The 25,364-nt window shown below is 49.3% G+C and overlaps 1 long non-coding RNA gene across 2 annotated transcripts in view; it reads left to right on the top strand.

The window, feature by feature from the left end:
* Positions 1–23,966, top strand: part of LOC111768666 (uncharacterized) — a 31,626-nt gene extending 7,660 nt beyond the window's left edge. Inside the window, exons 4-10 of one of the 2 annotated variants that reach the window (XR_002801140.2) lie at positions 3,808–4,089; positions 4,205–4,446; positions 7,914–7,955; positions 10,831–10,883; positions 11,637–11,801; positions 12,585–12,664; positions 19,296–19,413. This is a non-coding gene — a long non-coding RNA (uncharacterized lncRNA). Of the gene's footprint in view, positions 1–3,807; positions 4,090–4,204; positions 4,447–7,913; positions 7,956–10,570; positions 10,710–10,830; positions 10,884–11,636; positions 11,802–12,584; positions 12,665–19,295; positions 19,414–21,742; positions 23,315–23,464 lie in introns of those variants that run through there. The other variant, XR_011427894.1, reaches the window with a different exon arrangement.
* The last annotated feature ends 1,398 nt before the right edge of the window (positions 23,967–25,364 follow it).

Genomic DNA, 25,364 nt, shown 5'->3' with positions numbered 1-25,364 from the left:
ACGTATAGATACTGAGACATATAAAGGTGAATTAGACTGAGTCCCTGCCAAAAGGCACACATGACCATGATGAAGCATTGTGCATGTGCCAAAGAACATGGAATGATGAAATATCTCCTACCAAAGACTGCATCTAAGTTGTCTTTTAATAAATTAATAGTAGTTTGTTAGGTTTAGAACATGTTGAGGAAAAATATCTAGGAATAGAAAACGTTACGAGGAAAGAGAGAGAGGGAAATGTCCATAATCATCATCTATTTCAGAGAATTTATGGAAGAATGGCTGGCTTTTTCTTGGATGTTTTGACATCTTAAGATGGCTTATAGTAGAGGGTTAAAGGCTGTAAGATATCTATGTTGTCTTCTAAATCATCTGGAAAATAGTTGAAGGTTTTTTTAAAAATCATTTTTCTTGGATGCAGCAAGGAATGCTTAGGAGTGAAGCATCCTACTTGTTCCTTTGCTGAGAATCAGCAAGTGCAAGATATTTGAGCCTTGTGTTTGTGGATTTTTTCCCCTCCCGTATTGCATTGCCAAGAAGCTATTCCTCTCTTCCAGTATAATGAAGTTCCATAAGTGGAAACCTTCCATCTTTTTTATAAGCGGGTAGAAAGAGAAAGTCTGGAAATGAAAACAAGGGGGGAGATTGTAATGCTTCATTAGCAGTTTGCTGTGGCAAGGAAGTGTATAGATGCTAGCGGGGAACACAAAGGCAAGCATGAGAGACATTATAGAAGTTTTCTTGATAATTTTCTGATTATCCATTTATGTCTTTAAGACTTTAGAGACCCTCTACTGAGAAAAAAAAGCACATTCAGCACAGGTAAAATGCACTCACTTTCAGAGTGCTCCTGGGTCTCCTGAAGGCCTTTCAAACTTAGGGGTTCCTTGGATCTCAGGTTAAAAACCCCTGATGTAGAAGAAGAGGACGAAAAAAGAAAAGTATATAAGATGTTATAAGGGGGGAAAAAGCAGTAAAAACATTCTGGGTAAGTGCAAAGAGAAGGAAACTTCTACTTGAAAGTTGCTCTGCTTCTGTGAATTTTTGAGTCCCCGATGCACTGCTTAGACAGCGTTCAGATATTGCTGCTCCAAAGGCTGTAATGGGGTTGGTGACCATAAATGACCGAAGAAAGTTAATGTCAGTATCCAGAAGCAGAGATTCCTTTGAGGATGGGAGGAGGTTTAGGAAATGCCTGGTGAGCACAGTCTCTCTAGTTTTGGATAAAATCACAAGAATTGGAGATGAGCTCCTGCATCCTCTGGGCCCTTGTCTTGAGACACCAAGCTTAAAGTGGACACGGCATGTGTCAGGGCTTGTGTTGGTGGTCTATTTTCTTCAGGGTGCGTGGTTCCTCTTCTGTTTGGGGAATGAGTCTATCACCTGATCGCCAGCGTGGGGTTGCTGTGAAGGAGGCTGTGCCCTGGCTGCAGATTCTCCATGAGGGGAATCTCCGTGGGGCCTCAGCTCTCACCAGCATGTGGGCTGGGTTTCCCGAGCGAGCTTCCTGAGAGTGGCTTATCCTCAGAAGTCCCATAACATCATTTCCACTCTATTCTATTGATTGAAATAGACACGCGCCTGCCTGGATTCAAGAGGAAGGAACTTAAACCTCACATCTTTACGGGCTGTGTCCAAAAATTTGTGGCCAGCTTTTAAAACCACCATGAATTGGATACCAGAATTGATTTATCCATTCTATTGTAGATGGATATTTGAGTAGTTTCTACTTTGGAGGAATGACGGAGAATAGTGCTGTAATCATTCTTGCTCCTTTCTCTAGGTTCAGGCATGTTTGCATCTGAGTTGAGTTTATATCTAAGAGTGGAATTGCTGGTCACCTTGTATGTGTATCTCCAGCTCTAATAGATAGATCCCGCCAAGAGTTTTCCAAAGTGGTTGTATGAATTCATACTCCTACCAGCAATGTATAAAAGCCTTCCAGTTGCTCTGCAGCCTCCCTCCACTTGCTGCCGTCAGCTCAGCATTTAAAAACTGTTTTTAACCGTTGCTGGTTGTGTAGAAGATCTCAGTGTGGTTGAATTGTCATTTCCCTGATAAGCTGTGCTTTGAGCACCTTTGCCTTAGCCATTGGGACACTCTGTGTTGTGAAGTGCCTGTTCAAGTCTTTTGCCTATTTTGAACCAGTTGGGCTGTCTGTCTTTTTTCTTATTGTAATACTGAACCTTTCATATATCCTGAATATGAAGCCTTCATTGAATATTGGAATTGGAACAATCTCTTCCTGTCCTGTGGCTTGTCATTTCCCTTGTAATGTGTTTTTTTGACAAACTGAAATTTTAAGTTTTAATGAATTCCAGTTTACCGTTCTTTTCTGTTTGGGAGAGTGTTTTTGTGTGTATGTGTGTCTTCTTTAAGAAGTTTTTGCTGCCCTGTGGTCATGAAGATGTTTTCTTATGTTATCTTCTGGAAGCTTTACTATTCTACCTGTCACATTTTGGTCTAAGTGTCCAGGAATTGATTTTGATGTGTTGTGCGGTAGGGGTCAAGGTTTCCTTTTTCACCCATATGCTTATCTCTACGGGTAATAACAGGTAGCACTGGGTCAGGTGGACGCAAGCCTGGGAGTTAGGGGTCCTCAGGCTTAACCTACCTTTAAAGCACCCTCTGAACTTGGGCATGTTATCTTCCCAGTTATCCCTCCTCTCAGACTCCTTCCTTCCTTCCTACTTTTCTTCTTTCCTTCCTTCCATCTATCCATCCAACCATCTGTCCAAATGTTGATCTGTCCAACCATCCTGCATGTTCACTTGATGGTCCTACTGTCCTTCCATCCTCTTTCCTCCCATCTCTCCAACTTCTCCTCCCTGTCTTTATTCTTCTTGCTTTCCCTTTGACCCACCATTTGCCCATTCTTCCTCTGTCTATCCAGGTATCCCCTCTGTCTGTCCATCCATCTACCTGTCCTCTTTGTTCAGTCTCTCTCTTGTTCACCACACTGCTTCTTTTGGGTTCATCTCATTCACAGGCTTGCCCATCCCCCTACTCGCACAATCACTCCTTCCTTCACTCTCATTTATAGTTCACCTGTGAAATTAACAGACTATTATAACACAAGGTGGGATGTTCTGAGGTGAGGCATCTGGCATAATTTGGAGGGGAAGGGCTTTCTGGAGAAAGCTTACCCAGTTAGGCTCTTTAAGAATGAGTAGGAGCTATTTAGGAAAATAGGGTATGGAGTGTATTCCTGGCAGAGGGAATTCCATGAGCAAAGGCCCAGTAGACACAAACACCATAGTGTGGGGGGAGAATTGATAGGAATTTGGTTTGCCTGAAGCACAAAGCCTAACTCAGAGTGAATGGATCAATGACGCTGAAGAGTCAGCAGGAGCCAGATTTGGAAGAGCCTTGAGTGCCAGGTCAAGAAGCTTGAACTTAACACTGAAGGCATTAGGGAGCCATGGGTGATACTAGAGTAGGAGTGCTCCTAATGAGATTTTCATTTCAGAAAAATTTTTCTAATGTTCAATGCAGAGAACACCCTTTAGATAGGGCATTCAGTAAGCATGTTAGGGTGTTGGTTCAGGTGAGAAAAGATAAGACCTGAGCTGGGACATGGATGGAGAGAAGGACTGTATTGAGGACCATTCTGCAAGTGGAATTGGTGTTACTGGGAGGTGAGAGAGGAGGAGCAGAGCAGATATGCTCTTTTCAACTTGGATGACCACATTAGTGGGTGGTGGTGCCACTGGGAGAGAAGTCATCACATTATAATGAATGCAGGACTCTGACCTGGTCGCCGACCAGCTCTCGGTGATGGCCATCTCTCCTCCTCTCTTCTTGCAGCCGTGGGGCACAACCTGAAGACCTTCACACTCAACTTCACCATTTCCACTCTCCAGTATTCAACAGACATGAGCAAGGTCTCAGTCACATTCAACTCCAACGAGAAAGTCCAGTAGCACCTGAAGAGACCGGTCCCAACAGCTCCTGGTGGAATGAGTCCCAGCCAGCTGCTCCCCACACTCTGTTCCTCCTGCTTGTCCTCCTCCTCCTTCCTCCCCAGCTTGGATCCTTGTTCAAGAAGAGCAGCCTGGGCCACTTGGGTTGCAGACTCATCTCTCTCAGGTTAGACCCTTTTCTGAGCATTTGCCAGTCATGACTACTATCGGTGACTGCCCCATTTTCAGTCTTCCCACTGACTGCCAATTTATTCCTCCCTCCTCCTGGCCCCCATTATCAGAGGATTCAGGACGTCTCTCTAGAGTTACCACATCCATCTCTCCCTGGGCCTGAGAAAGATGGGGCAGCCACCAGTGTGGATGCTGTCTGTACCTACCACCCTGACCCTGTGGCTCATGGCAGAGAGTGTGACAGAGATCCCATGTGACAGAGAGCAGCAATACTGGGACCTGAACCAGCTGATGCACCGTGTCACCCAGAGGGGCCTCTACTCCCTGGTCAGGGACAGCCTCTTTGTCAGTGGTGAGTGTTTATGCTGAGTTTGGATTGACAGTGATCATTACTTATACCTGTTCTATTTTATTTCCTCTCTAACAAGTCAGCCCAGGTTCTGGTTGAGGGACACCCTCCTCAAATCTCCACAGGGAGGGTTTCTCCTGTTATTTCAGATATGATTCACATACTGCGTGTTTGCTTTTCTTTCTTAGGGTTTTCTATATGCAATATCAAGTCATCTGCAAAAGGAAATAGTTTTACATCTTCCTTTCCACCTGGATGCCTTTTATTTCTTTTTCTTGCCTAAGTACCCTCATGAGAACCTCTAGTTCAATGTGATAAACATATGCGATGAGGGCAGACATCCTTGTCTTGTCCCTGGTCTTTGGGGAAAATTTTCAGACTTTCACCATCGAGTGTGATGTTAGCTGTGAGTTTTCCAAGGATGCTATTTATTAGATTGATAAAGTTCCCTTCTGTTCCTAATGTGTTGGGTGATTTTTTTTAATCATAAAGGATGTTGTATTTTGTGAAATTCTCTTTTGTATATGTGTATCAAGATCAGGTGGTATTTTTCCTTTATTCTATTAGTATGGTGAATTACATTAATCCGTTTTTCAGATATGAAACCAAGCTTTCAGCTAGAGGTGAGAGGCTGACCCTTCTCCAGTCTTTCCTGGGCATGCACACTACCCTGCGCACTTGTGGCCTCCTAGATCCTCACAAATACATTGGAGCTTTTCAAAACCCTCAAAGACATCTCATTCTCCAAATTTTTATTTTATTTTCAGTTTTTGACTCACCTCTCAACTGCCTCAACTGGTATGGCTCACCCAGGCAGCTGCAATGTAAAACAATTACTGTTGATTGTTCTGGCAAGTACCCTAGGGAAAGACTTTCCTCACTGAGTAAGCTCTGAGTTAAATCAAGACAAGCCCTGACAAATGGGACATTTTCAATAAGCTACCAGGAAGGTCAGATGGTGACAATTCAGTGGAGATGGGTCTTTTGGGAACTCCAAAGCCATTATGGCTGCTAGGCTGCTGGTTTTCACAGATGCCATGGTTCTGAGACTGGTGGTTTTCAAAGTTGCTGAGGGTATTGTGAGAGCAGGATGGGACTCCTGAAAAAATTTATTTTGACTGTTTTTACCAGTGTTCTCATTGTTTGTATGGATTTTCAGAAGTCCTTACTCCAGCATTTCAGAAATGTTCTCCCTGTGGCTATTATGTATAAATTAATTATGTTAAATTAAATGACATGAGAAATTTAGCTCCTCATTCACACACATTAGCCACATTTTTTTTTTTCTAAAGATTGGCACCTGGACTAACAACTGTTGCCAATCTTTTTTTTTTTTTTCTGCTTTATCTCCCCAAACCACCCCCTGTACACAGTTGTATGTCTTAGTTTCAGGTCCTTCTAGTTGTGGGATGTGGGATGCCGCCTCAACGTGGCCTAACAAGCGGTGCCATGTCCGCGCCCAGGATCTGAACCCTGGGCCGCTGCGGTGGAGCGCCCGAACTTAACCACTCGGCCACGGAGCCAGCCCCTTTTAGCCACATTTTAAGTGCTCAAAAACCACATTGGGCTAATAATGACTTTATTGGATAGTGCAGAAACAAATGTTTACATTCTTGCAGAAAGTTCTCTTGAACAGGCTCCAGAAGTAGGGCATCTAGAACCAGGGTAGACTTCCAGACACCCTTGTTCATCCCTTGTGCCCTTCCAGGTCTGTCCCCTGCAATAACCACACTAGGGTGGCCTCCCCGTGTAATTTCTCACCATCAGCACAGAGGCTACATAGAGTTGCCATCTGTGAGGAATTCCTGCAGCTGACCCAGAATGGTACCCAGCATAGCTTTGCCCTGGACAAGAACAGTGTCCCTGTGGATGGTAAAGCTCCCTGGTCAATGGGGTGGAGTGGGGTTTCCAATTTCCACATCTGGGGTCTTTCCTGGGAATCTGGAGGCCTGGGGATGGGACAGAATTCAACTTTCTCAGGCTGGCAGGAGGTGGCATAGTCCCCCAGGCTTTGCCCATCATTGAGGGAGAGAAAAGGACTCCCAGTGGGATATAGCAGGCACTTGCCTTCTCCCAGAGAGCTCTGTGATCTCAGGCCAGTCGCCTCCCCTCTCTGGACACCTGCTTCATTATCTCTGCATTGAAAGTGCTTGGCCAGATGGTCAGTGAGGACCTCCAGCTGTGTGTGAACCCACGTTGGCAGGTGTGGTGGGATGGGCCTGTTTTCTGATCCACAGGCTGTATAAAAATAGGAATGGGTCTGACTTGACCCACAGGCTGTAGTTTGCCAAGTCATGCTCTAGATCAGCACGATGCACTAGAACTTCCTGTAATGATGGAAATGTTCTATATCTGAGCTATCTAGTGCATACACACATGTGGCTATAGAATACTTGAAGGATGGAATTGTGACTGGTTTTTATGGTTACTGATTTTTAATGTTACTGAGGTACCAGATCTTTAATATTATTTCATTAAAATTAATTTTAATTTAAAAAGGCACTCGCTGTTCCATATTGGACAACACATCTCTATGCAGTTGCCTGGAGAGAGGTTGCAAAAGTAGGGGGACCTACAACCCTCCCTTGGTACACAGTGAGTGCTCTGTGTCCCTACCCCTTGGAGTTGATGGTGTAGTTGGCAGTAACAAGAACAGGCAATTAAAAATTATAAATTATTTGATGCAAACCAGTCCATACTTGGGAGTGTTAATCAGAAAAGGCTTCCTGAAGGAAATTCCATTGTAGGTGAATCCTGTAATATGAATATAAAACAACTTGGTAAAGGAGAGGGGGATAAGTGTGTTTCCAGGCTGAGAAGAAATTGTTTGGGAATTTACAAATTTAGAGAGAGCTCATTGGCTTGCCAACTGGTGACCCATGCTCTCCCCACCATCATAAGATGGTCCGGCCCAATTTCAGTCCTCTGTGTCCAGAGGTATAAATTTGATTTAATTTGTTACACTATTGTAGTGTGATAGTGGCCTTGGATTATGTAGCAAAGCATCCTAATTATTCAGAGATGCAAACTGAAATGAGGTGAAACATCAGAATGTCTACTCAACTTTAATATTTCAGTGAGGCGCCATCCCCATGGCCAAGTGGTTAAGTTTGTGCATAGCAGCCCAGGGTTCACTGGTTCAGATCCTGGGCACAGACCTACACACCACTCATCAAGCCATGCTGTGGCAGCCTCCCCCCTAGAAGAGCTAGAATGACCTACAACTAAGATAAACAAGTATGTACTAGGGCTTTGGGGAGAAAAAAATATTTCAGTGAAAATATGGGAGAAAGCAGGGATGGCAAGTGTGAGTAATTTACACATTGGATTAAACATTGTTTTAACTGAAGTTTACATTGTTAAATCTAGGGGATGGATGTTTCCAATATTGTTCTACTTTTCTGTGTGTTTGAAAAGCTTTATTTAAAAAAGTAAAACATACGTGTATTTTCCACTTTATTCACTTCCAGGGTACTCCCCCAACAGAAATGGTGCCCTGACTGAGAATTCTGGTAAGCCTCAAGGAAGCCCCAGCCTGCGCTTGGGAGGGAATATCTCGATGCTCTGCCCCATCAAAGATAACCACGCACACAGGGTCTTAGGTGATGATGAAAACTGGCCAACCCATGTCAAGGTGTGTTGAGCACAGTGGGGGGACAGCAGGAACCCTGGGGGAATGACAGGTGGTGGCTCAGCCCAGCACTTGTCTCCCCAGACCTCCCCTTCTGGGCGATCATCCTCATCTGCTTGGTGGGGCTCATGGTGCTCATCACATGCCTGATCTGCTGTCTCCTGGTGAGCAAGGAAGTGCCACTTGTTTTCTTTCTATTGGGTTGTAAGAGCTCTTTAGATATTATAAATATGTGTGCTTTGCTAGGGATATGTTTTGCAAATATTGTCTCCTATTGGCCACTTGGTGTTCATTTAGAGCTTTAGAGCTTGAATCAGTAGTGACATTATCATCTGCCCAACTCTGAGTGACTCACTCCCCTGTCCCAGACATTTCCATCAACCCAAAGGATCGTGTTCAAAAATAAATAATTCAGAAACATATTAACCCACCACAAATTCTTGATGACCAATTTTTACTCAAACACTCGTACAATAGATACCGGTTCCTCAAGATCAGAAGTGATGCCACATCACCATGTGCTCAGCTTAATTTCTCTTCTCTTATTCCTATCGTTCCTGGATTTCTTAGCCTATGATCTCAGTAATTCCCTTGGAATCATCCAAAATTTCTTACCACTCATCATATCTGCCTTGTAAAACAAACCCCAGAAGATCATGATCATCTGCCATGCCTTAGCTGCTGCTGGTCTTAGGATTTTATGACGCAACATGCTATTTTGGTACCATTATAGATCCAAAATCAGCTGCATCAACTGAGAAGCATCCCTAATGCCTGGAAATTCTACTTTCTTTTCATGTGTTGGCATATTTACTCCTTGATTTTCCACAAAGCTTGTTTTAAATATTCCCCACATTTCTTTTTCCTTCATACATATTCAAGGTCCCTTAACTTGCCTGATATTTCACAGAGAAATCACTGTCTCTACTCCTTCCCCTTAGCCATGAGCCATTGAGAAAAGGTCATCTACGTTATGTGTCTGTGACCTCACCTCCAACTACCTCCTCAGAAAACCTCACGCTCCATCTGCCCTCACCATTCTATGTGTGCTTCCCTTGTGAGGCCACAGTGATTCCTTTCTTACTAGACCCACTAGGGACTTTTCATCATTCATCTGACATGACTATTCAATGGAAAACTTTTATATTTTGGGAGCTCCTTAGATATGTGAATCTCATGTTACAACAGTGACCACCATAGTATCTCAATGTAGAAGCTGCATATGTGAAAAAATTCAACGTACAAATGGAGACTGTGCTATAAATGAATTTGTAGATCCCAGTAAAAGAAAAAAAGAACATAAACTATTTCATTATTAATTTTTATATCGATTGCATGCACTAATGATAATATCTTGGTTATAATGTGTTAAAATATACTATTAAAATTAGTTTCACCTGTTTATTTTTATTTTTAAATGTGGCTACTAAGAAAATTTTAAATTCCATAAGATAGATTGCTAAATTCTACTGTTTGACAGTACTGGTCAAACCATGAAAATAAAGCCCAGAGAAAGTGGTGAGGCACAATTTTTCCCATGGACAGGAGTCTGTCGACCCACATGGCAAGATGCAGAAAACACTGCCGTACACACACACAGACACACACACATATACTTACAAAACAAAACAAACATCGTCCTAGAGTTCCATCACTACTTCTCAAGTGGCAAGAGGATTGCACTCCTACATAGTCTTAAGTGGACTAACCTCAGGAAAGAAGTCAGAAGTCAAGATAATTTACAAATCAGGAAGATCTAAAACTGGAGACTCAAGGACAAGATATTTTGTGAGTTTCCCATTGGTGCATTCTGTTAGTAATTTAATACATTAGGAAGACTGTTCCAAGGAGGGTTGTTTTAAAACTCACCTTTCCTTTAGTATGTAAAAATATACAAGATATGTAAAGAATAATTACTCTAGCCCATCAATGAAAAGGAGATGATAGAACATGAATATCACTGTCATGAATCACTCTTGGATTAGTGAGCCAGTCGGGGAATAGATGACATTGGATTAATTTGGACCTCATTAGGCCTATTCTGACTTCATGACCATCATATTGATTGTCTCATGCTAGGACCTATGAAACTTGCTGGCCCCACCACTATTTAACCACCAAGGTCCACCAACCAGGCCAGTGCTTTCCGACAAATCCTCGGAGTCCACCCCTCTGCCAACACCTGGAGCGTTTCCCCCAAATCCCACTCCTTCACAGCGCTCTTCCACCTGCCACTGGCCAGGGAAACTTTCCTCCAAGGCTCACACAGTGTGGGCCCAGTCCTGGGGAAGACACTTCTCCCTCAAGTGAAGAAAAGGATCAGAGTGCAGCCCCTGTGGGCTGCAGCTGTTAGGACAAGGACTGGCATTTGTGACAGAGAGAAGAGAACCTTTAGCGGGTGTGGGTACCAGTGTTCCAGAAGCCCCAGTGATTCCTGGATAGAACCAAAGAAGACAACGCAGGACAGAGCAGGTATTGTTGGGTGTGATTCTGCTTGGGAATGCCCATAGGAAGACATATGTGACACTGATAATGCATTCAACAGTGCTGTCCATTCATCGATTCATCTTATCTCATGGAGTGCTTTCTATATCCATTCCGGCACTAGCCTCACCCTCTGGAGCTTACAGACAATGTCAGAAGAATTTTTAAATTTTATTTACAATATATAGTTACAGTGCTTGTGATGTGCGAGGTGTTCCAAGCATTTTCCAAACATTAACTCCTTTAATACTCTCCGTGTTCTTACAAATTAGGTACATTTGTCATTCTTGCCAACAACAGATGAAGAAACTGAGGCACCGATGAGGTGAGTAACTTGCCCACTACCAATATCTAGGAAGTGATTGAGCTGGAATTTGAACATAAGATGTTGGCTCCATATTCTCTGCTCTTAACCATGATGTTTACCCTCTAAGACTTCACACCACGAAGACACTGGACCAGCTTATCCATTTCTTGTTACACCAAGTAGCCCCACTCTTGGATCTGTGTCTGAGAAAGATACTATTTGCATTGAAACTGTTGCACATACACACCCAAGTGACTTCTAGCAGTATCCTCTGTCCTTGAAAATTCATAGAGAACATTTCAAAACCTTTCTTGCCCAGGCTGGGAGGCCTTCTAGGGAATCCCACTGTTCCTCTAAGAAGCCAAGGGCAGGCTGGGAGTTGGGTCTCAGGGGAAAGGTGACCTCAGGAGTTACCATGGAATTACAAAATTGATGGGAGGGTCTCAGCAGTAACTGAATTCACGATCTGGTAGTGTTTCAGGCTGGGTGGTAATTTTCTGGCTGTGGGTATAGGGGCTGGTGCTGCATTACAAGGAGAGGGGATGGATCACTGTGTTCTTGGGGAAACCAGACCCATGAAAGAGCGAGAATGAGAGTTTCTTTTCACAATGGACTTGTGATGGCAAAGATTCAGCCCAGAAGAGACAGTTATGTGCCTGGGGTAACCGAAAGAAGCTGCATTTGCTTCCACCAAAGCAGAAAGCCCTTCTTCACGGACTCACTTTATCCAAATGAGACCAAGAAGGAGGAAATAATGTGATGCTCTTGCAGGTGTGAGATCCATGACAGTGGAGACTGTGCCTGGGAGTTTCTGAAAGGCCTCACAGAGATGCCATTTGCTGCGAGCAGAATGATAAGTGTAAGCCATGCCTGCCGATGTCTGGGAAGAGTTAGTGTGCCAGGGAGAAGGCACCACTGGTGCGGACTCAGGAAGAAGTAAGTTTGACTAGAGAAGGTCAGAAGGTGGCAGAGTGGCTGGAAGGAGCCTGAGAAGAGAGAGGAGGGGAGATGGGGGCAGGCAGGGCTGGATCATGGGACTCAGTAGACTGATAGTTTCTGTTCCTCTCTGATGACATTGCTCCAAGACCTTGCACCTAGAGAGTAAAAATACTTAACATCTCACAAATTCTGTGGGCCAGGAATGAGGCACGGCTTAGCTGGGTGCTCTGCCTCAAGGTCTCTCTGAAGCAGGGGCTGCATTTCTATTGAGGCTTGACTCGGGGAGGATTTGCTCCCACGTTCACTCACACACATGTCGTCAGGATTCATTTGGACTGAAAGTCTGAGTTCCTATCTGTTTGTTGGCTGGGCACGGCCTCCGTTCTCTCCTATGGAGCCTCTACATAGGGCAACTGAAACATGGGCACTTGCTCCCCCAGTTCCAGAGATAGGAGAGAGAGATGGAAACAGGAGGAGGGAGAGAGGGAGGGAACTCAAGAAAATGAATAAGAGGGAAGGCATGGGCTTTTTTTCATTGAGCCTTGGATGTGACATCCCATCCCCTTGGCTGTATTCTGTTGTTCAGAAGCCAGTTACTAACCACTTAGAGGTTGCACAAGGATGTGCACTAGAAGACAGCGAGCCCATTGTGGAGGCTGCCCGCCACATAGGCCAACATGAGGCACTTTGGTCTGATTCTAAGTCAAACAGGAGACCATGGAAGTTTTAATGCCAGTGAATGACAATATCTGACTTTCCTCTAATTTCGGCCCTTTAAAGGTGCAGACCTAAAAACAAGGCCAAGAGGGGCAGTGACTTTCCCAAGATCACAGAGCTGGAACCCAGGTCTGCTTTGAGAGGTATTCCACGCTACATCCCACCCCTTCTTGTCATTCTTTCATCTCTAAGTTTGTGCATCAGACACATGTGACACCAGCCTGCAGGTGTTGTCGGTATTATCTCTTAGACACCTGACAGTGTCCCTGGGAAGCTATTTCTAACATCGTCCCCATTGTGCAGGTTGAGAGATTGAGGAGGCCCTGAGAGGCACAATGATGTTTTCAGGACACAGACCTGGTTGGAAAAAAGAGATCTGGACTCAGCTGTGTGTCCTCCAGCTGGAATCCTGGTTCCATTCTCAAGGTCCTGTGTGGGGCGCTGCGCTGGATATTTGCCTACTGCTATGGAGATGACATGGGCAAGGAGGGTGAGAGTCAAGAGCCGAGAGGGGGTTTTGGGTGGGTGTGATTGATGAAAGGGGACCAGGTAATGGAGCCTTGGAGAAGTGTTCACCTCCTTGGTGACAGGCCCCAACAGAACTTAGCACTCTGGTCTCCAGGCACCCACATTAGGCATAGCTTCCTATTGAGCTCACTTGAGTGGAGACACGCAACACAACAGGATGTTCTTGTCTTGTATCCCAACTTGTGGAGGCTCTGGCTTCTGGAAAGCTGAGAATTAATGAGAGTCTTTTCAGTCACTGTAGACATTGGCTCAGCCCTCACCTGCAACACCTCTGGTTGTTTGGCAGGAGGAGCCCTCAGGTAACACAGGACAGGCCACTCCAGGTCAGGCCACAGCTGGATCCCACCTGGAGACCCCCACAAACCTTGACCCTCATTTTGTGTCAGGGGAGTAGAGTGAGGGACGGTGGGGCTGAGCAGGGACCCACCCTGGGCAGGAGCAGGTTGCTCGGCGTTGGAAGCCTGGCAGTGTCATGTTCCTAGCCCAGGTTGTGGCTGGCAGGATGGGAAGGTGAGTGCTGGGGACCAAGCTCCTCTACCCGTATGTTAATCCTGAGCTCTCCGGGTGTCATCTCATTCCCTCTCTGGCTGGAGGTCTACGCAGATGCCCCTCTGTACCTGATCTGTTGTGGGAGTTTCCCCCCGTGGCCAAGTCAAGGCAGGCCCCTGAGACCTCCTGGCCCGGCTCTCGGGCACTGTCTTTGCAGAGCTGCACATGGGAGATGGTCGAGGAGCTGGTGGATGACTTTGGCTACTCCCTCTCCCCGGAGAGGGGGCAGGTGCACCATGCCACCAAGAATGACCAGGGCTGGTCTGAGGTGAGAGTAGGCACAGATGGGTTTCCCTATCCAGGACCCTGAGATGACCAGGGCTGGCTCAGAATCCAGAGTCAAACTGAGATTTCCCCTGGTACCTAACAGGGCTGTCCCACCTGAGTGTCCCATGTTCCCATTCCCAAAGGAATCTGGATTTCCCCTCCTCCCCACCAGCTGCTTAGGAGGGTGGGAAGTCCCTCTTTGCACATTCCTAGGAAGATTAGCAGAAACATTGGCCTTGTTTTCACTTCCCACTAGGATGTGAGTATCTTTGAATTTTGCCTTTTTCTGAACCTGGGACCCCCATAATGAGGGTCTCAAAACTCCCTTTAATGTAAGAGAAAGAACCATCAGTGTCTTTTTGAAGTCAACAGGATTCTCACAGGGTATGTCTGCCCTCTACATTGTCTCCAAACTAGGGAGGGGTGGGCCTCCCACAGAACTTTTCCCTCCAGGTCAAGGGCAAATGAAGCCTCAGGCAGTTTAGAGGGAAGTTCTGTCAGCCTTCATTTGGGGCGGTTCTCAGTTCTGACCCACAGGACCTTGAGAAGCCCCTTGGCATGCCTAAGCCTCTGTTCTCATCTCTATAGAGGAGGTATCTGTTGAGGATTCACTGGGCTGGTGATCATCATACAGGGAGGTCTGTTGTTCCTCAGTGAACAAATGGCCTTGAGGGAGCTCACTGGAGAATCCTTCCCCCCCAAACTCAGATTGTACTTTGAAAGCCCACAACCTTGTTCAGTGTGGGAGCTCCTGTCCCTCCTGTAGCACACGTCCCTGAGGGGCTGGGTGTTCCTGGGTGAGATGCAGACCTCCATCCTCCCGGTGGTTCACGGTGGTGCCACTGACTCTATGTCCCTCCTCGTCCCACACAATGTGAAGATGAGACCACTGTGTGTCTAAATGAGGTCTGCAGGATGGGCACCCTCCAGGCAGGTGTGATGGAGAAGCTGACAGAGTCCATGGTCCCAGCCTTCCCGGGTAGAGTCATCTGCAATGTCACCACATTTGTGTGCAACTACTCAGCCTTCAACACTTCCCACCAGGTCCTGGACCAACTGTTTACCAGGTGACTGCCCGCCTCCTCCTCAGCACAGTGGTGACTCTGCCCATTGCCAGCTGTGTGTCTCGGGAACGTCACCACATCTCTCTGAGCCTCAGTTTGCTCCTCTGAAAAGTGGAGTTGGGGAGGATGAACTTCCTAGGGTTCTCCCAGGGATGAATGGGCTCAGCCATCCAGGTGCTTCCCTGGTGGCTGGCTCTGCAGAGAGGGCCATGGGCCATGCTGTGGCTGTTCTTGGTGAGCATTTCTCTGTCCTCCATGAAAAGTAGTCTTCCTCTCCCTTCACTGGCTTGTGGCTTTTTGAGTTTGGAAAACTACCTGTAGAGCACCCTGTCAAGGAGTTTGAGATTCCATCCAGCTGGTCTTAGTGCTTGTCCTTGGTATAGCCAATTAGGGATCTCTGGGGCCACAGAGGGGCCCCAGACCCACTCAGATACCTGGGGTGGTTCTGGTTGGAGTTCATTCAGCAATTAAGTGCCTACTCCACTCAGGACTTTTGAAGACACTTAGCATAACTCAATGAATGAAGCAGACACCATCCCTGGTCCTCAATTCTACTCTGAGAGTCAGGCAGTCACACTCGAAATCATTCACAGGTACTGTCCATTATACAAACCGTGTGATGCCCTTGTATCTTCTTAGACATATGGAGGCATCTTCCCACATTGTGAGTGGGATGATGGACCACAAGACCACCTGAAAAAGTGAGTGGTCTTTGGGTCCAGAAGGAGGGCCTCCTGTCTCTAGAGAACATGTTTGAGGGAGAGTATGGGGCTGTGGCTTTGGCAGGCCTAGCAGAACCCTGCATCTCACTCATCTTTTGATTCTTATGGGAGGGCTGAGTTCTGGTGGCTTCCACTCCAGGAGGATAGGAGTCAAAGAGAGCTGTGGATGGGTCTCAGGCCCCCTGGGAACCAGAAGGGAAGCTGGGCTTAGTTGTTCCCTAGAGACCCATCCCACCAGAGTCTCATCTCACTCTGCCTCCCTTTCTCCACATCCACCCCTTTTGGCCACCACCACCAGGTCCAGAGCAGAAGGTGCATGATAAAGTTGCTCACAAATCTGCCTGAGTCTTCAGTCCAGTGGCCCTCGTGCATGGAGGGCTGGGGTGGGCTGTATCCAGGCCCTTTGGGAGAAGAGTGTCAGTGGGAACAAGAGACTCCCACAGACTCTGTGTTCAACCTGGTGGATGAGCAGGCCTGCCACTGCCAGGACAGCCACACAGGGTTCAGGGCTGGGATGGGGCCCTCCTCTGGAGGAGAAGGGGCAGGCACAGGGGTCCAGATCCAAACAAGGGTGCTTCAGGAGGGCAGTGTGGAAAGAAAGGCCAGGTCTCTGACTCTGCGGCCCATCTGCTGCCCCTCAGTGCTATCTCTTTTATGGTGGGAAGCTGGCTGGACCAAGGGCAGGATTTCTGGGAGTGCCTGCACTTTCCCTGTTTGACAGTGAAGCTGGCCATTGTTCATGTCAGCTTTGGTGGCTGAAGGGAAATGGAGGTACCGTAGACAATCAGACTGGAGCAGCTTCGGTGCAGATGTGACTCAGCATGTCCCCTGCAGGCAGTGCACGCGCCAACCATGTATGTAAACACCTTACGTAACCTGCATAATGTAAACATTGTATGTCATCTGCTGGCTGTATGCCGCTTTTGTCTAGTAGTCATTTAAAAGTGGCCACAAGGGGAGCTGCTGTGCTCCCACCGTCTGTGGGCCAGAGTAAATAAAGAGTATGTCTCCCTTGCCGTTGGCTGCTCGCAGCTTTTTTCTTTTCTGTTTTTTTTTTTTTTTTGAGGAAGATTAACCCTGAGCTAACATCTGCTGCCAATCCTCCTCTTTTTGCTGAGGAAGACTGGCCCTGAGCTAACTTCTGTGCCCGTCTTCCTCTACTTTATATGTGGGACACCTACCACAGCATGGCTTGCCAAGAGGTACCATGGCTGCACCCAGGATCTGAACTGGTGAACCCTGGGCCGTGGAAGCGGAACGTGCACACTTAACCACTGTGCCACTGTGCCAGCACCTTGCACCTTTTTCAATTCCCCAAGCCCCATAGTCCAGACCTTGGCTGTTTTTCTCCTGCTTACAATTGACCTAGTCAGACAGATTCTGGGGTGAGTGGACCTATGGCTCCTAAGGCTGACGGGACGGACATGTGGCCACCCACTAGTATGTGGTTCCTGGTGGTGGAGGTCCTGTTGAATTGGGCTCCTGCAGAAGGATGGGAGTCTGTGGATGGTACCCTAGTCAGCACTGAGACGGCTCTGCATAGCCTAGGGGAGCAGGTCCCAGAGAAGGCCCAGCCTGCCATGGGGCCGGCTGGCTGTTTTTGACAGCGTTATGCCGCAACATGGATTCTGCCCTGCAGTATGCAACCTGCATACAGGAACTCCAAGCCAAGGAGCATGCCTTGGAGGTGCGGGTGTGGCAGTTGGAACTGGAGCTGGAAATGGTGCCTCGCAGTGAGACAGCGGAGGACACTGAGGTTGGGGACTGCCGAGGATGGGGACGTGGAGGAAACGTGCCCTCTCCATGCTTGGCCAGTAATCCAGCAAAAGGTAAAGCATGAGCAGCCCTTGGGTCTAGGAGGTGTCACCCAAGGAGCCTCGATCGTGACAGAGTTCATGGCATAGTCCCCTTATACGCCAATGGAACTGTGGGACCTGTGTAAGCAGTGCAGGCAACAGCCGGGTGAGCCCATACTGGCCTGGCTCCTGTGGCTATGGGATGAGGGGGCGGATAGTATAATCTGTACTTCTGATGAGATGGAGAAGCTGGCCTCCATCATGTTGCCCCCCTCCCTTTGGCAGTGGTTCCAGAATAGCTGCCAGCTAGGCCAAGGGCAGGGAAATCACTCCATGATGGAGTGGGTGACAGCTGCCGCCCGGACTGTGTGGGATAACGCCGGGGAGCTCCTGGAGACTGTGAGCCAATGGCAGACCTATGCGGAACTGGTGCAAGTCATCCGTGAGTTGGAAATGTGGCAAGCCACTTTTAGCCTTCATACCCGGGGGCCCAATGATGAGTGCTTTACGTCCAGGATGAAGGACTTGGTCCTTAACTCAGCCCCGTCTAATGCTTTTGGGTCCTTGGTGGCCATGAGGTAACCACTGCAATGGCCACTTTGGGGGATGTAGCAGGCTGACAGAAGGAGAAAACCAAGCGTGTCGCACGGTGAGTGGTGCCAAAGCTGAGAGCAGGCTTGGCAGAGAAAGGGCCTAAACAAGTTACCTGCATGTAAAAGTGGGTAGACCTGCTAGCCTCAGGCATTGATCAGATGAAAATAACTGGCAGCCGAATGCTGTCTTGGTGGTGCTGTGGCACCAGTTGAAGCCTGAGCAACAGTTCTAAAAGACTGTGGAAAGGCGAAAGAATCCCAGCAAGAACAGGCAAGTAAGCCTCCAGGACTTTACGCAGCCCTGAGGTGAGGAGCCCATGTACCTCTTTGACTAGGGGAAAGGCCGGAGTGCCTGGATTGGGGGATCCCCGGAGGACTGGAGGCCACGTGTGGAACTTGCGATTTACCGGTCCCCCACCAATGTGCAGCGTGCACTGGTATTGGTAGATACTGGAGCCGAGTGTAGTCTGATTTATGGCAACCCGGATAAATTTCCAGGGAAGCCGGCATATGTTGATGGCTTGGAGGCCATACTGTGAAATTGAAGCCAGTGTCTCTGTCCCTTGGCATTGGCTGTTTGCTGCCCCGAGTGTACACAGTGTATGTGTCTCCTATCCCCGAGTATGTTCTGGGGGTAGACGTCTTGCCAGGACTGCGCCTGCAGATGACCATGGGCGAGTTCTGCCTACGGGTGCATGTGGTTAAGTCCGTCATCCAGGGGCATACACACCACCCGCTGCAAGTGTTGCTGGTGCCACGACATGTAGTGACCACCCGACAGTATTGCCTCACAGGTGGACATGAGGAGATCACACAGACCATTGTAAAAGTAGAAGAGGCTAACATCGTGCAATCCACCCAAAGCCCTTATAATTCCCTAGTTTGGCAAGTGAGGAAGGCTGACAGCACATGGCGTATGACTGTGGATTACTGGGAATTAAATACAGCGACTCCTCCATTGCATGCTGCTGAGCCCTCAGTGCATGACATAATGGATCGACTGACAGTCCATTTGGGACAGTACCACTATGCTGTGGACCCTGCTTTTCCAACGATATTCCCGCTGAGAGTCAAGATGAGCTTGCCTTCACCTGGGACGGCAGACAGTGGACATTTTGTGCGTGGCCACAAGGGTACCTGCCTAGCCGCACTATTTGTCATGGCTCATGGCTCAGGATTTAGCTGCTTGGACTCACAGTGATACAGTGCTTGTATTTCACTATATTGATGATATGTTAACCTCCGACTCTTGCAGATCTACAGCAGGCTCCTGATTCCCTGTGGAAGCATCTGGCAACGTGGCTGGGCAGCCAATGATGCCAAAGTCCGGGGACCTGGCTTATCTGTCAAATTCTTGGGGGCTGTCTGGTCAGGTAAGACTAGGGTGATACCTGAAGCAGTCATTGACAAAATACAGGCGTACCCCCTGCCAACAACTGTAGCTCAATTGCAAACATTTCTGGGTCTGTTGGGGCACTGGCAAGTGTTTATCCTTCATTTAGCCCAGGTGGTGAGGCCCCTATATGCTGTGGTAAAGAAGGGAGCCCTGTGGGACTGGACAGATGCTGCAGACCAAGCGTTTAAGGCTGCCAAGAGTGCTGTGCAGCAAGCACAAGCTTTACAGGTGGCTGACCCAGGACAGCCATATGAATTGGATGTCCATGTTACCAGGAGGTTTTGGCTGGGGCCTGTGGCAGTGGCACCACTGGGTACGAGCCCCTGTCGGGTTCTGGTTCCAACTATGGAAAGGAGCGGAAATACAATGTTCTCTAGTGGGGAAACAGTTGGCAGCCGCCTATGCCACCCTGATAGTGTGTGAGGCTATCACACGAACGGCCCCTGTTCAGCTTAGAACCATGTCCCCTATTCAAGGATGGCTCCGGTCATGGGCTACCCGTCCACAGTCTGGCATGGCCCAGACCCCTACCTTGTCACAGTGGGGGGCTTATCTAGAACAAAGGAGCTCAGTGAGCTCCAGCCCCCTGAGTATGGAGCTACAGCGGGTGTTAGGGTCGATTGAGTTCCTTGCTGTGGGGGAACAGACTCCTATGGCTCCTGTAGGCATAGAGCCCATGCCCTGTGCTGAGGGGAAGCTCCCGTCCTGGAGGATGCTTGGTACACTGACGGTTCTAGTAGAGGACCGGCTGCTATGTGGACAGCCATAGCTATGCAGCCAAGCACTGATACCATTTGGTTTGATACTGGCACCGGCCAAAGCAGCCAGTGGGCAGAATTATGGGCTGTCTGGATGGTTGTCACCCATGAACCAGGGCCCTTAGCTGTTCGTACAGAGAGCTGGGCAGTGTACCGAGGATTGACCCTGTGGTTATCTGTGTGGCAGGCTCAGCAATGGTTGTCCAGAAACCGCCCCATGTGTGGGCAGGCCATGTGGCAGGAACTGTGGGCCTTGGCCCATGGAAAAGAGGTGACAGTGTATCATGTTCCTGGCCATATGCCTCTGACTGCTCCTGGGAATGATGAGGCTGATGATCTGGCCCGTGTGTGGTGGCTGGAAAGGGCCCCATCTGCAGATGTGGCACACTGGCTACATTGACGCCTAAATCATGCAGGGAGCAAGACCGTGGGAACAGTGAGTAAGCACTGGGGGGTACCCCTCACGTGGCAACAAATAATGACAACATGTAAAGAATGTGCTGTATGTGCCCAGGCCTTTCCTAATAGAAGGAAACCAGTGTCCACACAGCAGCAAGTAGCTGGAGGGCGTGTGCCCTTGGTCTGATGGCAGGTGGACTACATTGGACCATTACCAAAGACCAAACGCACTGTGTACGCCTCTACGGCTGTCGATAAGGCCACCGGTTCCCTCTTTGCATGGCCCTGTGCAGCCACAGATCAGAGGCAGACACTTCAGGCCCTGCAGGTACTCTGTGCCTTTTATGGTCGACCCTTGGTCGAGGAGAGAGACAAGGGGACACATTTTACAGGACAAGAAGTCCAACGGTGGGCCAGCACCATGGATGTTCAATGGCTTTTCCATTCTCCTTTTAACCCGGCTGCTGCCGGGAGGATGGGAAGGTACAAGGGGCTTTTAAAGCAGGGCTCACACACAGCCACGCAGCCTTCCTCCCTGGGAGGCTGGGCAACTCGGTTGCGGCAGGTGCTGATGGTGTTCAATGAACAGCCTCAAAAGGGAGGGCCAACTCCCATAGAGGCATTGCTGTGTCACAGCCCCCACACAGCTGCAAGCAGTGACCAGGGATGAGTTACCAAAGCCTGGCTACGGCCGAAATGGAAACATTCTTTTGCCGGTCCCAACATGTCTCAACGTGGGGGAAGAACGAGAATGGGAATGGCCTTGAAGATAAAAGCCCCTTACGGCAAGCGGCTGGCGCCTTGAGCACCCTGGGGACTTGGGGAACAACAAAACATGTCACCTTGTGGGTGACTAGGACTTGGACCCCTCAGGTAACTGTCAGGCTGCCACAGACCGATGCCAGTTCTGTCCTGAAGGGAGCATATGTGATTTCCATGTGGCCAATAATGAGTTCCCCTGTCCTGCTGCATGTGGAGCCAGCTCTTGCAGTGCCTCTGCAGGCAGAAAAGGTGGGGTATCAACGGCTGGGACAGCCCCTGTTGGCAGCCACCCTGTTGTCTCAGGATAAGTGGCTAGCCTGTGTTCTGCCCAAAGGACGTGATTGGCTTCTCCTAGTTCCTATCACTGCTTTGTCCTTGTGTCCATAGACGGAGAGTGGTGAACAGTGTTGTGGAATGGGCACACACCTAGCTGAGGTGACCAACATATCTATCTGCTGGGTGTGCACAGAACTGCCCACCAGCACTGCAGAAGGCTCCCTGTGACACATCCACCCTGCTTCAGAAGGGAACCGGACCTGGCTGTGTTCCTGAGGACTTGCTGATGCTCAGTGGGACCAAAGAAGGCACCAGGTGGACCAGTAGCTGTGCTGACAACATGGAGGAAAATGGCCCTGGGTGACCCCGAGCCTCTGGGATGACTATGGGTGGTTATGCGGGGAGGCTGTTGTGCTCTGCGTGTCTGTGCCCCCGTGCATAGAGCAACAGAAGGGGGATGTGATAGCGGGATAGGTACCCAAGGAGCTGTGTCAGAAGATCCAGGGAGTGACCCAGCCCAAGTATTGGTGGAATGCCCATCCCTATGTAGGGACAGTCCCCATGGACAGAGTGCCCACAGGCAGTCTCTGGGTCTGTGGTAGTTATGAATGGCCTTATCTCCTGGCCAACTGGACAGGGTGATGCCCTTGGGGGTGGCCCTACCTTGCAGCTGCTGTTCAGAGAACTTTGGATGTGCGACCCAGCAATTGGAAGAGGGTAAAAGGGCGCTGTCACTGGGAGAAATGAATGCCCTGGTGGATTTACCTCCTGGCTGTTCTTAGTCTGTCCGCGGGGGCTATTGCTATGGAGTGGCAGGTTACTGCCTTGACAGAGCATAACGCCCGAGCCCTCAGTCATACAGCCTGGGCCCTGTCTCTCTTAACTGATGGAGTAGACCAGACCCGGAAGGTCGTGCTGCAGAACCGCATGGCTCTAGACATCCTTACTGCAGCACAAAGGGGGACCTGTGCAGTTACTGAGGTGCAATGTTGCACGTTTATACAAGATAGTGCAAGGAACATATCGCAAGCCTTGCGACAGGCTAGGCACAAGATCTCGTGGATCCAGACGTTGACAGGAGACCCCCTGCAGGAACAGTGATCTAAGTTGTCCTCCTCGTGGCGGTGGGCTCTGACCACAGTAGGAGGTATATCCTGTCTCCTGATGGTCATTTGCTGTTCTCTGTATTGCTGTTGTGGAATGTAGGTCCAAGGCATTGGGCTGTGTGCCCCTGCCTCCTGCAAACTCCCCCCACTGCTGAGGTCTGATGGGGGTGGAGGGAAGGGAAATGGAGATAGTGTGGACAATCAGACCGGAGCAGCTTCCGGGCATCTGTGACTCAGCATGTCCCCTGCAGGCAGTGCATGTGCCAACCATGTATGCAGACACCTTATGTAACCTGCATAATGTAAACATTGTCTGCTGGCTGTATGCCACTTTTGTCTAGTAGTCATTTAAAAGTGGCCACAAGGGGAGCTGCTGCGCTCTCACCATCTGTCTGCCAGAGCGCATAAAGAGTGTGTTTGCCTTGCCACAGACAGCTTGCACTTTTTTCAATTCCCCAAGCCCCGTGGTCCAGTCCTCAGCTGTTTCTCTTCTGCATACAGTGGCTCAGACCTGGAGGGCCATGCCTATCTTTTCCCAGTTGAGCTGGAGCATCTCGAGTCCATTGAGGCAGAGTGGGTATGTGAGGGGACTACAGACTGGGAAGACAGTCTGTGCAGGGGTTCATGGGCTGGAGTTCTCTTAAAGGCAGTGGAGTCTTTCCTGTCTTTGGAAAGGCACAGGAAATGTCAGGCATGTGGGTGAAACTTTCTCTTTATCCTGCTCCAGAGCCAGATCCAGAGCTCCTGCCACTTCCAGAGCCAGAGCAAGGGCCAGCTCCTGGGCTAGAGACAGGTCCAGCTCAAGTCCCACCACCTGTGGGAGAGCTGGAGCCAGCATCACCTGCGTCGGCCCTTCCAGGACTGGAGTTAGGTCCACCATTAACTTCAGCCCCAGAGCCAGCTCCTTTGCTGGAGCCAACTGGACTCTGGGCTCTAGTGACATTTCCAGTTCCATCTGCACAAATAACGATCATGCTGGATCCAGCCCCAGAACCCGCCTGGCCCTGGGCTGTGACCACCAAGAACCAGCTGAGGAAGGAGATGCCAAACCTCTTGGACTTCCCTCCCCAGCTGGTGGCAGAACAGCTGACGAGGATGGCTGCGGTGAGCAGCGGGGCTGGCAGTGGGGGTGGGCCCTGCTGCCATGTGCCTGAGCTGCCCCACACCTGCCATTCCCTGATCTGGAATCCGATGATCTGGGTTCAAATACATGCTCCCTCCCTCACCAACACTGTGACCTGGGCAGCTTTCTTTACCCCCAAGCACTCGCTGTCCCCACGGGGACAGTAGAGATGGACACTAAGAGCACCTGCTGCACAGGGTGGAGGCGGAACAGAAGAAGCTGGGCAGAGTCTGGCCCTTTGGTGGGGGAGGGGAGCTCACTGAAGTGCTGCCAGGTCCTTGGGTAGATCCCCCATCTGCCCAGGTGGCCTCAACAGTCTTAGCACTCATTAGGCGTGTGATGCGAATTGACTCCAGGGGAGACAAAAAGCCAAAGCTGGTGGCTGTCCCTGCCTGACTGAACACTCAGCACAGGGCTGGAGCACAGAGTGCAGTGGGGGCGGGGAGGGGAGGGCGGGCTGTGATTCTGGGGCAGGCCGCCAGGTAATGCTGCTCTTTATCCAGACATCAGGCCCCCAACAAAGAGCCCAGTGGCAGTGGCAGATGACCCTCCTGAGACCAGCTGAACTACAGCCTTTTCCTCAGCAGGGGACACAGCTGGGACACTCAGGGTGCACAGGGCCACCTCCTTCCATTCTGATGGGGAGAACTTTGTGATCCTTTTCCCAGGGGTCCCCTGAAGGCGACAAGGGAGGCCATGACCCCCCTATCTCCCTCACACCTTTTCCCTAGTGCCTATTTACCTCTTTGGAGGGGCCGTATTTCTGTCGTCAGTGGTAAATGCGTTTGAATGTTATATTAAATGCCTGTTTCCTTCTCAGCCTGGGAGTGCTGGTGTGGTTCTTTGACTCTCTGCGCTCCTGGAAACGAGATCCAGAATCTCATATTCCTCATTGATTTAGGAACCTCGCAGAGTCATCAGCTCAGTGTATGTGGAGAAGGGAGAAGGGCCAGTTTCCTCCCTGCCTACTGAAGGACACCCCCAGGCCCCCTTCCTCAGAGGACAGTTTCATTGCAGTGAGGTGCCCCTGGTCCAGGAGCAGAGACGGCCCCGCAGATCTCCGGGGACTGAAAGGTTGGAGGGACTTTCTCAGGCAAAGCAGCAACCACTGAGATGGAGGCATCTTCAAAACTAGCACCTGCCTGGCCCTGGCACATGTCCTGCCCAGGACGGTGATGGCCTTTCTGCACTTGGAGGAGGAGGGAACATTGTCCCGGTTTCTCTTTTGCAAAGATTAGGAACTTGCTGTTTTCTGATTTGGTCTCTGAATTTGCATCAGCTCTAAAGGGGGAAAATAATGTAAAAAGCTCAAAATGTGCACGTGGAGAGGACGAGGCCAGAGGAAGGTCCTGCGCAGATGGACGAAGGGTGGGCGGGGCTCTGCCTCCTCCAGCCCCTCTAGGGGCTCCCTGTTCACCCTTGACCTCGACTTAATCCTGCTGGGATTCTGGCCTGTGACAGATTTGTGATGCAGCTTTTAAGGCCACAGCCGGGTCTCCCTCCA

The sequence above is a fragment of the Equus caballus genome, chromosome 17, assembly GCF_041296265.1.
Source record: "Equus caballus isolate H_3958 breed thoroughbred chromosome 17, TB-T2T, whole genome shotgun sequence".
NCBI lineage: Eukaryota > Metazoa > Chordata > Mammalia > Perissodactyla > Equidae > Equus > Equus caballus.
Note: the sequence above shows the minus strand (reverse complement) of the source record. Positions and strands in the feature narration are given on the sequence as shown.